General features: G+C 41.4%; 1 long non-coding RNA gene across 1 annotated transcript in view; it reads left to right on the forward strand.

Moving 5' to 3' along the window:
* LOC142829773 (uncharacterized) overlaps window positions 1–12,009 on the forward strand; it is a 47,903-nt gene extending 35,894 nt beyond the window's left edge. Inside the window, exon 2 of the long non-coding RNA XR_012904525.2 lies at window positions 9,230–12,009. This is a non-coding gene — a long non-coding RNA (uncharacterized LOC142829773). The remainder of the gene's footprint in view (window positions 1–9,229) is intronic.
* The last annotated feature ends 2,146 nt before the right edge of the window (window positions 12,010–14,155 follow it).

Below are 14,155 nucleotides of genomic sequence, written 5' to 3' on the forward strand. Positions count from 1 at the left end.
TCATGGATGCAACTGCATTCTCCAGGTGTCCCTAAATATCTAACTGCCAACAGCTGGAATGGACAATAGAGAATGGATCACTTAAAATTGCTCTATTCTGTTTATTCCCTCTAAAGCATCTGGCATTGGCAACTGTCATAAGACTGGTTATGGGACTAGATCAGTGGTTGATGTAACATAATTAGATTTCTGAAGGAGTTTGACTTAGTACTCCATGACAGTGATTAAAAAAAACCCTAAAATGATATAAAATGTATATGGGACATATTAAGTGCATTAAAATACAGCAGCTAGTTGATGGGTCACAGAATGTGTGGGGAATTATTATCAAGAGGCAATATTTTCAATGGTGTCTCTCAGGGATATATACTGGACCTTGTTTTTATTTTTATCAATGACCCAGAAGACAACCTAGAATCATCACGGATAAAGTCTGTAGATGACACACATACTAGGGGAGTGATAAATAAGGAAGAGAACAGGTCACACAAAGCCCTGGTCTCTAGGGAGTTATTTCAAAATAGTTATTTTGAAATAATAAGAGCATCCACACTATGAAGCCTGTTATTTTGAAATAGCAGACTGGTTATTTCAAAATCTGTACTCCTGATTTCCTGCACAAAGTAATCTGGATTGCTTGGTAAGCTAGGTACGAGTAAACAATTTGCACTGTGATATGGCTAAATGTTTACTTCCACTGGTTGAACCTCTCTAATGTTGCACCCTCGGGACCTGACCACTGCCGAGCCAGAAAATTTGCCATACCATGGGTGGTCAGTATTGCCCAGCAGCATTATTGATGCTTCCACTGATTACTGGGTTCCTAGAAGACAGGGGTAAATTAGAGCTAAATAACAGTATAGAACACTGAAAGCCAGGCCTGGTGGCTGTAAACAAACTTTATGGGATCTTGGGAAACTTGGCTGCACCCATGATAGGTTGACATCCAGCTAAAAAATCATGCCAGACTACGGATGTTGCTGGACCAAAGAGTGCTGAACTAGAGAGATTCAACCTGTAGAAACAAAGAATGTAGACCAGTGATCTCCAGCCTTTTTAGGCACAAGATCACTTTTTTGAATTTAAGTGCAATGCAGGATCTACCTCACACACAGATACCCTTGCCTGGCCTCCTTTGTGCTCCTTCTCCAAGGCCCTACCCCGCTCACTCCATCCTCCCTCACTCCCCCATCCTTCCTCCCTTTCATCAAGCAAGGGCAATGGGTTGAGTGCAGACTCTGGTCTTGAGTTAAGGGATTTGGAGTTGCTCTGATCTGAGCCTGGGGCAGGGAGTTGGGTGTAGGAGGAGGTTCAAGGTACAGCTTCTGTAAGGAAGTTTGGGTCTGGGGGAGCTCAGGGCTTGGGCAGGGGTTTGGGGTCCAGGAAGGGGTTTATGACTGGGGCAGAGGTTCAGGATACAGGCTCCAGCTGGACACTGCTTTCCACAGGTGGTGCAGTGGGGCTAAGGCAGGCTCTCACCCGTGCCCTGGCCCTGCACCACTCTCAAAAGAAGCCAGCAAACTCCCTCCATCCCAAGACCTGTTGTGCCCCCCTCCATTCTGTAGAGATAGACTACAGGGTGGGAGAGAGGGAACCCTGCCATTAGCAGCCTCTCCTCTTTCTTCCCTGCCCTGTCCAGCAAGTGCAGGAAGGCGGAGGCAGCTCTAAGTCAAAGGGCAAAAGATGTGCAGCAGAGGGGGAAGGCATCGCTGAAGTGCCAGCATTTGATTGCCTCTTGGCCAAACCAGTCAATATCACCTGTCAGAGGCGCCAAGATCTACCAGTAGATCCCGATCTACTGGTTGGGGACCACTGATGTAGACCATACTTAGAGGATACAGGACTCTATCCTGGGGAAGAAGTAACTCTTCTGAGTTCATAGTGGGTAATTATCTGACCATGAGCTCCCAGTGATGCTATGTCCAAAAGGGCTAATAGAATCCTGGGAATCATGAGTAGGAACAGAGAGCTTATTTTTCCTCTGTGGCATTGCTTGACCACTGCTGCAATAGGGTGTCCAGTTCTGGTATCCACAGTTCAACATGTTGGTAAACTTGAGAAGGGTTGAAGAAAAGTGAAGAGATTAACTAATCGATTAGAAAACTTGCCTTATAGACTCAAGAAGCTCAATCGATTTAGCTTAACAAAGAGAAGATTAAGAAGTCACTTAATCATTATCTAGAAGTACCTAATTGGGGAACAAATATTTAATAATGAGTTCTTCAGTCAAATGGGAAAAGGTAATAACATGATCCAATGGCTGTAAGTGGACAAATTTAGACTGAAAGTAAGGCATAAAATGTTAACAGTTCAGAGTAATTACTGATTGGAACAATTTACCAAGGGTCATGGTGGTTTCTCCATTGCTCATCGTTATTAAATCATGATTATACATTTTTTCTTAACCCTGGTCTACACTAGGGAGTTATTTCAAATTAACCTCCCTTATTTTGAAATAATAAGCAGCACATCCACACTACCAAACGGGTTATTTCAAAATAACAGGCTGGAAGATGTTTTTTCGGAAGATCTCTTCAGAAAAAAGCATCTTCCGAAAGAAGCCTGTAGTCTAGACGTAGTCTTTTATTGACTATTCTTTTCCCATTTTTTCCTCCTTTCCTTTCCCTCCCCTCTCTGCTATTTATTTGGAACTTGGATCCCTTAAACTCCATTCATATGCAGAAGTGGGTTGTGCCCACAAAAGCTCATGATACCATGTGCATTTTTGTTAGTCTCTAGGGTGCCGTGGGATTATTAGTTGTTTTTTAATTTTTTTTATTAATGTGAAGTAAATAAATGATGGTGGCCACTTACTGAGCAATGAAGAAAAAGTGAAACACTAAATAGCTGCTCATTCAGGGTACGTCTACACTTGCTTCCAAGTTCAAACTAAGGATGCAAATGTAGATGACCGAAATTGCTAATGAAATAGGGATGCATTAGTTCAAACCAAACTCCTCTGAGGAGTAACGTTAGTTTGAACCAAGGGATTTGGTTCAAACTAATGTGTCCCGGTGCACACTTCCTGGTTCGAATCAGCTGTTGAGCGGAGTAACGCGCCGGTGAGATCATGATAATGAAGCATGGGATATTTAAATCCCTGCTTCATTAGCAATTTCAGTCGCCTACATTTGCATCCCTAGTTGGAACTAGGGAGCAAGTGTAGATGTACCCTGAGTGAGCAATATTCCATTCTGGCACTTAGTAGCGCTGGGTGTGGTTTTTTGGCCACAACTTTTTAGTGATGAAAAATGCAGATTCGGATTAGCAGAAACATGTTGCAAATTGCTTCAGTTGAAATGAAAGAGCAAACATTTCCACATTCATCAGAATGATTTGTTTGCGGAGCTAGGGAGGAAAACTGCCATTAGCCCTGCACTACTTGGCACATAGAGATTCAGACCCTGGTCTCCTATCTGGAGCAGGAACTTGGACTTTAGACTCAAGAGAGTATTTAACCATGGGTCTATTCTACAGTGGGACTTAGTGTTTTCTGATCTTCGGGTCTGAATGGTTAGTCAGCCGGAGAGAATCAGAATAATTCTATAGACTGGTATATTGGAGGAACTCACCAGGGAGAGGAGACACCTGGCTCCTTTTCCAATGACAATACAAAGTGGAATGGTTTTAACAGGAGAAATTTAGAGCAGAAAGAGAAAAAGAGGAACATGGCTGTGGCTTGTTCCAGTAAAGGCTGAGAACAGTGTTATTTCTCTGTGGCTACGTCTAGACTAGCATGATTTTCCAGAAATGCTTTTAACAGAAAAGTTTTCCGTTAAAAGCATTTTCAGAAAAGCACGTCTAGATTGGCAGGATGCTTTTCCGCAAAAGCACTTTTTGTGGAAAAGCATCTGTGGCCAATCTAGACGCGGTTTTCTGCAAAAAAGCCCCGATCGCCATTTTCGCAATCGGGGCTTTTTTGCAGAAAACAGTACTGTGCTGTTTACACTGGCCCTCTTGCGCAAATGATTTGTGCAAGAGGGCTTTTGCCCGAACGGGAGCAGCACAGTATTTCCACAAGAACACTGACGATCTTACATGAGATCGTGTGTTCTTACGGAAATTCAAATGGCCAGTGTAGACAGCTGGCAAGATTTTCCGCAAAATCAAATGATTTTGCGGAAAAACTTGTCAGTCTAGACACAGCCTGTATGTATAGATGACTTGTATCCAAAAGTCAAACTGTGCTTTGCATTATATTTGGCCAAATAAGTCATAAGATATTGTTTCTTTTTCTCACTGGGTAAGTGTGCAAACACTAACACAAATTATTTCATGTAGGTATTTAAAATTTGGTCTCAGTGAACTGTTGTCTATTTGATCAGCAATGGCTTTCTATAAACACTCATGCTAGTCCATGAAGATTAAATGCAAAAGTGCTGTGAATTTGCCCAAAACAAATGAATTAAAAATCCAAACAAATATTCTGTTAGATAAAAAGAACAGGATGTTATGTTATTTCTCAGGTATCAAACCAAGAGTTATGAAAAAGAACAAAGGATTTCAAGAGATCTTTCCATGTATTGTAGTCTGTGTGTGTTGGGGGAGAGATGATATATAGAATCAAAGACTTCAAAGACCAAGGGACAGAAGTGACAGCATGGCTGACCTAAGTGAACTCCACAGACATTCTTCTGGTGCTAATACAAGTGAAGAAAGGTGAAGATTGGTACTTGAGCTCAGCTAATGGTTGTGCAGATGGTGTGGAGAGGAGTAGTGTTAGATTCCCTGAGTGCTTTTTGTGATGAGAAGCAACAGTTTGGAATATACACAATCTCCACTTAAGCAGATGGGTTACCACCCTTTTGGCTTCAAAACTGGCAGGTTTCTTAAGCAAACTTTTAGGTTGGAAGGGAACAGAAGAGTTTTGTGTTCAGAAAATCTGTCATGTAGTTTTAAATACAAAGCTAAGTAGAAAAGAAAAGTACAACAACAGAAATGCCATGACTTAAAGATATTATTTATGTGCCAAAGCACCTACCTACAAATGCAAAAGACATTAGCAATTCTCATCATGTAGACCATTATTGATATGGTATTTTATATGCAGAGTTCCATTCTATACATGTTATATTTGGATACCTGAATATCGCCTGCTTAGTCTGCAAAAGATCAGTGGTTTTGTCTTCCCTTGCAAAAGATTCAGCACCCATGGTCTTTAAGGGTGGATGTCTTGGTGGTATTTACAGTCCTTCCTGCATTGATACAGACAAATTTGGCAGTACAGAACCAATGAACATAGTAGAAAATGTCTAAATATTAGGATAAGCTGCTTTTTAAAGATGGTAGCAGAGAGAATAATACTGAAAAATCATGAAGCTCAAATTCTTTGGGAACCTATTTAGAATGAAATTTTCATCCCAAAGTCCTTCCAACTCTAGTTTTCCTCACTCAAAAAAAGTTCAGAACAAAACCTTTAAGAAATACAAAACTGATTTAAGCGCTCAGGCAAATGACCACAGACTCCTTTCATTGTTGCAGCATTCTCTTCTAGGGATTGTAACCAGGCACCATTTCAGGAATGGGGGATCAGGAGAGTCTGTAGCTGCATGCACTGGGATGTTGCTTGTGCTTCTTCTCATTGTCTGGACTATAAGGGTATATCTGCACTGCATTCCTCTTTCGAGAGAGGAATGCAAATGCAGGTGAGCGAAATTGCAAATGAAGCGTGGATTTGAATTTCCTATGCTTCATTTGCATAATCGCGGCCAGCCGCTTTTTCGAAATACCCTATTTTGAAAGAAAAAACGCAGTCTAGCTGGGGTTATTTAGGAAAAAAAACCCTTCTTTTGAAATAACCTTTAAACCTAACTTTTTAAGGAGTAAGGCTTATTTTGAAAGAAGGGAGTTTTCTCAAAATAAGCTCATCTAGACTGCATTTTTTTTCTTTCGAAATAGGGTACAGGCAGTCCCCGACTTACGCGGATCCGACTTATGTCGGATCCGCACTTACGAATGGGGCTTTTCTCGCCCCGGAGCTCGCGGGCGGCGGGACCGCCCAGAGCACACCGGTCCCGCCACCGCGTCCTCCGGGGCAAGAAAAGCTGCTCCGGGTCTCCCTGGTGTGTTGGGGGGACTCTTCAGCACAGCAGGGAGACCCGAGCAAACCCGCACAGGCGGCGGGACCCCGCTGCCTGTGCGGCTTTGCTCCTTTGCCCCGGAGCAAAGCCGCACAGGCGGCGGGGTCCCCTGCCTCTGCGGCTTTGCTCCTGTCTCCCCCGCCTGTGCGGTTTTGTTCCGGGGCAAAGGAGCAAAGCTGCACGGGCAGTGGGGTTCCGCCGTCTGTGCGGCTTTGCTCGGGTCTCCCTGCTGTGCTGGGGGGGACTCCCCCCCAGCACAGCAGGGAGACAGGAGCAAATCCGCAGATGCGGGGGACCCCGCCGCCTGTGCGGCTTTGCTCCGGGGCAAAGGAGCAAAGCATCACGGGCAGCGGGGTCCCGCCGCCTGTGCAGCTTTGCTTGGGTCTCCCTGTTGTGCTGGGGGGAGAGGGGGTGCAGCTAGTGCGCCCCCCCCTCCAGCAGACCAGGCTTTTGTTGCGGGACGCCTGGGGTAGAGCAGATGGGGTGCTGCCGGGTTGGTCCTGCGGGGACCTACCCAGCAGCGCCCCAGCTGTTCTGTCCCAGGAGTCCAGATTCAGCCGCTGTTGAAACTGATCAGCGGCCGATTCCAGGAAGCCAGGGGCAGAGCAACTCTGCCTAGGGCTTCCTGTAGTCAGCCGCTGATCAGTTTCAGCAGCAGCTGAATCTGGAGCCAGTTCCGACTTAAGTACAAATTCAACTTAAGAACAAACCTATAGTCCCTATCTTGTACATAACCCGGGGACTGCCTGTATTTCAAAAAAGCGGCCAGCCACGATTGTGCAAATGAAGCATGGGAAATTCAAATCTGTGCTTCATTTGCAATTTCATTTGTCTGCATTTGCATTCCTCTCTTGAAAGAGGAATGCAGTGTAGACATACCCTTTAGGGGAGTGAAGGGAAAGTACACAGCTTGCATGAATTATTCCTGTGCCCCCTTCCCCTCATTAGCTTGGAGTGAAAGGAATGTATGTAAGCTATGTACTTTCCCCTTGCTCTCTGTATAACAGCATCCCAGTACATGTGGCTGTAGCCCTACCCCCCTCCTAACATGGCACCCTGGGATTATAATAGGCTGGCTTTCCCCTGAAGAGTTCGAGGCCTGGTGCCAGCCAACCCTAGTTCCTGTACAAATCACGTGCAGGGAAATCATGTGTCTACAGATCAATTAGGGTTGGCTTGCCTCAAGTCTCTTCCCTTTCAGGAACACACTGTCCAGTTCCAGAAACCCTCAGTGGGATGTAGTAAGGAGGGGTTAATGGGGTTCAACCTGCCTTACTTTAAAAAGCAAAACCCCTTTGTTGCAAATGTCTCTTCTCTCCATTTTCTGCTGCAGCACAATGGAAAGGAACACTAGAGATGAAATTCTGGCTTCTTTTAAATAAATGGGGGTTTTAACACTGACTTCAGTGGACCAGAATTTCACCCTGAGGACCAGTTCAGTTCTAGCCCACAGTGACTTTCAAACTAGCCAATATTAGGAATGTTGTTGTGAACGACACCTATAGCACTGCTAATGTGAAGAGCTGAAATGACTAATTGTATACAAACATTATTTTAAAAAAGCTTTCACTAGATTCTCTTGTTTATTGGTTGTGATCAGTCCATATGAGCTATAAGCATGCAAATGGGACCCAAGCTACACATAAAAATTGTCTACAGTATCAAACTTTTCACTCAGTATCATTCCTGTACTGACATGGTTCAGCCCAAGCTGATCCAAATGTGCACTTTCCCAAAATTTAGATTCTGGTTTTGATTTATCTCCATTTCTGGAGAGAAGGCTAAAGAGTCAAAATTAGGCATATGCAATTTTGAGCAAATACCACATATTCATGTTTGTCCTAATGAGGAATGTGTGTACGCATGCCCAAATAGGTGTATAACATGCATAGCCATGCACATGTGCACACATGTGACTGGGTTCTCATAGAATATATATGTTCTAATAAGTTCTGCAGGTGGCAATTTATATATGCAATTGCACACAATCAACTTTGAAAGTCTGCTCAAGATTATCCATTCTGAAATCTTGTTACAATCAAATAGTGAATCTACTTTTGGGCTCTGTCCATCTGATCACCTTGCTTCTGACCAGAAGGGAGTTAATTTAATAATTAAAAGGGATGTAATGGAATTGACGGCCACTGTCTCTGTTGAGCACTTAACCCATTTCTAAAAGACATGCGGTCCCAGCCCAACATGGAGAGTGAATTAAGAAAATTGTTTCTTATTTACTTTGACTCTGAGGCTTTATGGCATCCAATTCTAAACATGCGGAAGGAAAATAATTTTTTAAAAAAGAATGAACAATAGCTAGAAGAAAAGCAACTGGGTATAGCATATTTTAAGTGACCATGAAATTTACAAGAAATGTGCTAATCTTCATCTTGATCACTTTAGTTGTATGTTGTATTCCCTCCCACTTTTCCTGTGTTTTTAATACATTAAGATTATAAATGCTGGGAATGTGTTGTTTTGTATAGCACCTAGTTCAGGGATAGGCTCCAGTTCACAAGCCCACGAGAAACTCTTTAATGTGCCTCCTTCAACTCTTTGAAGCACATTATATTAAAACCCTGGATGCTTTAACTCTGTTATTGACTATTTAAGTTATGAAGTTGTACCAAGTCATTAACTTATTACTTTCACAGTAAATATATAACCACACTAAATATTTGCCCTCTCTTACTGTTTAAACATGGATAGTAATATAGTAAATGAAACAGTGAATTCACACTCCTGTGGCTTGCTGGGTAATGTTGATTGCTAATTTGGCTACTGAGCCACTGAGGTCTGAATATCACTGATCTGTTGCAATGTAATTTAATAAGTGGCCATAGTTTTTATTAGAATGCAAAGTTAATACTAATAATTATAATTTAATATAATCAGAAACTAACAAAGCCTATATTAGGTAGAAATCTACAATGACAAATGTTGATGGGAAAAGATACAAAAGGGAAACAGACTGAATTAGTCCAAACAAAAAGACATATGGATATAACTCAAAGACCATATTACGATCATGCCTGGTAAAGAAGTGTGGAACTAGAAATCAGTGAACCAAAATTGGTGTGTCAGAAATTAGGCCTAATTGGAGACGTAAATAATGAAGGGTGGGGCTGATCCACCTATCATTCCCTTTGCAGGTCCTTGAAGACACCTGAGCGGGAGGGGGAATTGGCTATTGGAGAAAGTTTCACCATCATGGGAGCCACTGCCACCATCATCTTGTCGAAAGCCTGGAGGACATCTTGATCCTGAGAGGTTCGAACCAGAATGGGCTGGAAAGAGGGATCCAGGTGACACAACAACCTCTTCCAGCTCTAGTTGGATCCCAAACCCCTAGGAAGAAAAGAAATCAGATTTTAACAGCAGCGACAACATCAATAACTGTCCAAAAGGGCAGTTATTACCATCTTTGATGCCGTCTAAAAGACTATCAAACAAGGCGGGGGGATTCCTTCTAAAATCTCTCTCTAGGGAAAAGGTAACAGGGATTTTGTTAAAATGGAAGTGTTATTTAATGTTACATATCAAATGTTTTCACTGTTTTTCCTCTTTTTCCTTTTCTTTAATAAAAAAGTTTAAAGGATTTTTTGTAAGGCTGCAGCCTCAAATCTAGTTTAACACTGTTTAATGTTTGATGGTGACTGGGTCATGTTCAGCCCAAATATTCAGTCTAAATTGAACACAACAGAAGGTGGACTCATGACTCCACCTGTATTTATCCACAAACTGCAGGAATATCTGGCACATAGGCCTTGACCTTTTTATGCATCCAAAGCCACAATCTGAAGCAGTCTAATGCAGAGGAGAAGAGCTGGAGGCTTCTCCCCTGCACAACTATGTTAGACTGAACCTCATTCCAACCCAAAGAAATGCCTGGTTCCTTAACACTTGTAACTCTATAGTTAGATGCAGGGACAAGGATTGCTACTTTGGAGAGAGGAAACAATTTGCCAAAATTAAATATTCTTGTGAGAGTGCTACAGGTATTTTGTCTTCACCAGTTTTACATTTTTTTACTCTTGGGAGAGTTAATTACAAACAATTTAATTAAAATCTCTCTCATTAATGTTCTAGTAGCTTAGCAAGTTTGGGTTAGCTCAGCAGGTTGCAAAGGTTTTATTCTATCAGTTATCCTCCCATTAAGTCATCCCGCATCAGTACTGTGCTTGCTTATCCTTCCCTGCCCCGGGTATCTAAACAATTTGAAATATCATTAAAGGAAAGATTCAAGGATCCCTCTGTTTGTGGGTTGCCACCTATCCTGCTATGTGCTGGGCTCTCCTTCTGTATACTGTGCCTCATAACTGGTCACTAGCTGTACAATGTTCCATATTTAATCTTTACAGTGATATCAGTCATGAAGGTAAACCAATTGCACATAGGAGAGTTGTAATGGTGGTGATCAAATATTGCATTGTGGGTAATGTAGTTCTTCAGGATGGGCTATACAGTATTTCCCATAGCATGCTGTAACAGCAACTTCTTAAGGGTGTCTGAAAAAGTGGGAGCTGGAGGGGAAAGATTGGGAAGGACTTAAAAAAGAAAAGAGAATAAAAATTCTGTTTTTACATTGGAAATTTGGGGATTCTCTGCACAAGAAAAAATCATTGGGACCTGGAGAACAAGTGAAATGAGGTGAAAATAGTAGTCCAAGAAACTGAAAAATGAGAAATGATATTTTTAGTAGATGGTTCAGAACTTTTTTGCATTTGGATTGTGATTTGTTAAAACCCACAAATTCAATAAGCAACTCTTGTGCAGGATATTTTGATTTCCATCTTGCTCTCAGAAGATGGTTACACTTCAATTTAGGAATAAGAATCCAACAACAGGAAAACTTCAATTGTTTCTAAATGGAGCAAATTTGATTTTGTCACCATGAATATGAAATGTCACACCAGTTACACAGGCTTCTTAATTGACACAGTATCTCTGAAAACCATCCTTTCTGACTTGTATCATCCATGTATGTTGACTACCTGCACTTGGAATGGTCTTTTCAGCTATCTCTGTCAGAAAAATGCTTTTGATTTTGAAAGCACTCTTCTCACCAAATACCAAAGCAGCATAGTGATACCATTTTCCCATAAATCTTTTATGATAAGAAATTTCAGGGTTGCCCCCAGGAGATGCTGAAATAAAGCATGTGCGCATTGTGTTCTAATATTGGAAATATTGATCAACTGTAACTAGGATTGACTTCACAGTATTTTGAGTTTGCCTCACTCAGATGATTCAGATTACGATCAAAACTACCCTGGTAAATTTCAGGAAATGCCTCACAGATGCAGCTGAATCAGTGGCAGTAGTGGAGGGAGACCAAGTGTAGACAGGGCTCAAATATTTTAACTACAAAGTCATGCTTAGAGCTCTGATATAGTGATAAAAATGTCGATGGCTGGTCTTTAACCCATCAGTGGTAGCAGTTCTACTTTGTTCTACTTTCACAACATCCTCAAATTCATGTGCTTTTAAGAGTGGAGGGGAAATATTTAGAAGAACTTTGCTTATCTTGCTGTAATGTGTGGCAATGGTATATATATTGATATGCTTTCTGTTTTTGCAGCATCTGAGTGAATGGCATACATCTGTATCTATCAAAACAGTAATGTCTACTTTCACAGCTGCTTGTCAAGTGAAAATTTCTACATAAACCATTAAAACTAGTCTCATAGGAGAGCTGGGCAATGATATTTTATTGTAATCTAATGAAAAACTAAAACCCTATAGCATGTGGCACAATTTTCTTTTCATAATGATTGGTTATAGACTGTGTACTTAGTAATGTACTGCACTCGGTGGTATGGTATTTGTCTGTGTAGCTGTTTCACAATCAAATAAGCTGGACAAGGGTATAAATTATAATGGTCTTTGGTAATATTTGTCTCTGGTTTATAAATTTATCTTTAAAAGCTGTTACCCGTGAGTTTTTGCTCTTATGCGGCCAGAACCACTATCTGATGTCTAACACAGAGGCACAACAGTCCTTCAGACAGCTATAATTAGAGCCTGGCATAATCCAGTCAAAGGAGGAATGACTTTTGGTCCCAAATACTTACAACTTTAAATAGCTAGAGGTAGGAATAATTCCTTTTTGGATAAAGGAAACAGGGTTGAGGAATATATTTTGGTGACAGTTCAGATGAAACAATTCATTTTCAGCAGCATGAAGTTCCAAGATGCATCTGTAGACTCTTAGCCTATAGCTACTGAATATGATGTTTTATAAGACACTGTTTATGTGTATTCCAGAGTGAAATATCCTACTTTGCCAGTGATTCCCTGACAAGAAAAAACGTAGGTATAAGAGACTGATTTTTACATTGACAATCGAGCTGAGCAAAATTTGGAAACCATGTTAATCTGTCAGGATATGTCTACAGAGCAGGGCAAAAGTTGAATTAATCTATGCAACATCAGCTATGTCAATTGTGTAGCTTAAGTTGAAATAGCTTAACTTGGCTTTCAGTGCTGTCTACACAGCAGGAAGTCGAAGGAAGAGCACTCTTCCTTCAACTTCCCTTACTGCTCATGAAATGAGGGTTACCATGAGTCAGAGTAAGAAGTCCTCTGGCTCAACATTATTTTGAAATAAAGGCTTGTAGTGTAGACACGCTTTTTGTTATTTCAGAATAACTGATGCTGCTGTGTAGATGTACCCTAACTAAAAAAATTTAAACAATTAAAGGTCCTGTAGCATCTTAGGCTATGTCTACACTGGGAAATTATTTTGACTTAACTCCTGAAATAACTATTTCGAAATAAGTGTTATTCCTTATGACAAGCAGGTGTTGTTATTTTTTTAGAAATAACAGGCTTGTTGTGAGGATGTCTTACCTTGTTATTTCAAAATAAGGAGCATTATTTCAGCATAACTCTAGTGTAGACATACCTTTAGAGACTAACAAAAATGTAGATAGTATCATGAGCTTTCGTGGGCACAACCCACTTCTTCAGATAAATGGAGGACAGGGTCCAGAGGTACAAATAAATAGCCGAAAAAGGGGAGGGGGAATGGAGAGGGAAAAGACCTGTTTATTTGTACCTATGGACCCCTTTGTGTCTTCAGGACTGTTCATTGTTTTTAAGTCACCTCAGTAGCAATCTTGATTGACTTCCTTCAGTTGTTTCCATCCTTAAATGTGAGGACAGGTTGAAATTTCTAATTTTTTTATTGAATAGACATTTTGAAAAAATAAACGAGTATCCAGGCTTTGCATGTGAGCAACCTAAATGTTTTCTGCTCCCCACCCCCCAGATCCTTACTATCTGGCATAGATTGATATGATTAAAGTATTCTCTGAAAGGTTTTTTGTGTGTAGCAGTTCAATTTGAAATAACTACCTCACTCATGCACTCCACACCCATCAGCCAAAATCAGCCCCAACCTGCAGCAACTGTGAAATCTGCTAGGTTTGTGGGAGGGCCCTTAAAAGGGAAGAACATAGACCATTTGGGATACCCAGAATCAATGTTGCCTCTAATTTTTTCCATCCATGTGCAGAATAAATGTTGTGATGTTCACTGAGGCATATAGGATGTGCACCACCAGCAGAAACACATGCTGCCAGATGAGGGCAGTCGTGGAAACTCTGCTAATCAGATGGGTAGCATTTGAACTTCTCCTCGGTGGCCACCCAAGTACACAGCTTATAGGAAACACACTAGCCAGGCTAGTGAACTACGGACCAAAGAATGGCTCAAGAGCCCCACCAATCTGTCTGCTGAAGAAAAGAGAAAGGCTAGTTTGTTTCTTTTGGGGGCAACTCCCAGGACTAAGGTCCTTATGCCCCAAAAAAGGAGGTCTACCGATCTTGTGGGAAAAGGGGGGTCTACACAAAAAGAAAGCATCCACACTGCTTGTTTTTGTGCAAAAACCCCACCACAAAAATGGACCGACAGGAAAATAAGCAAATGAAATCATGACTCATGCAAATGAGTCCCTCGTTTGCATATTTTTTGCCAAGAAAACTCATAGTGTAGATGTAGCCTTTGAAGTGTTCTAGCATCTAAGATTACCATTTGCTTCTGGTAGTAGCCAGGATGGTGCTAACTGCTGAGTA

Source organism: Pelodiscus sinensis, chromosome 6, assembly GCF_052426305.1.
Source record: "Pelodiscus sinensis isolate ZL-2025 chromosome 6, ASM5242630v1, whole genome shotgun sequence".
Lineage (NCBI taxonomy): Eukaryota > Metazoa > Chordata > Testudines > Trionychidae > Pelodiscus > Pelodiscus sinensis.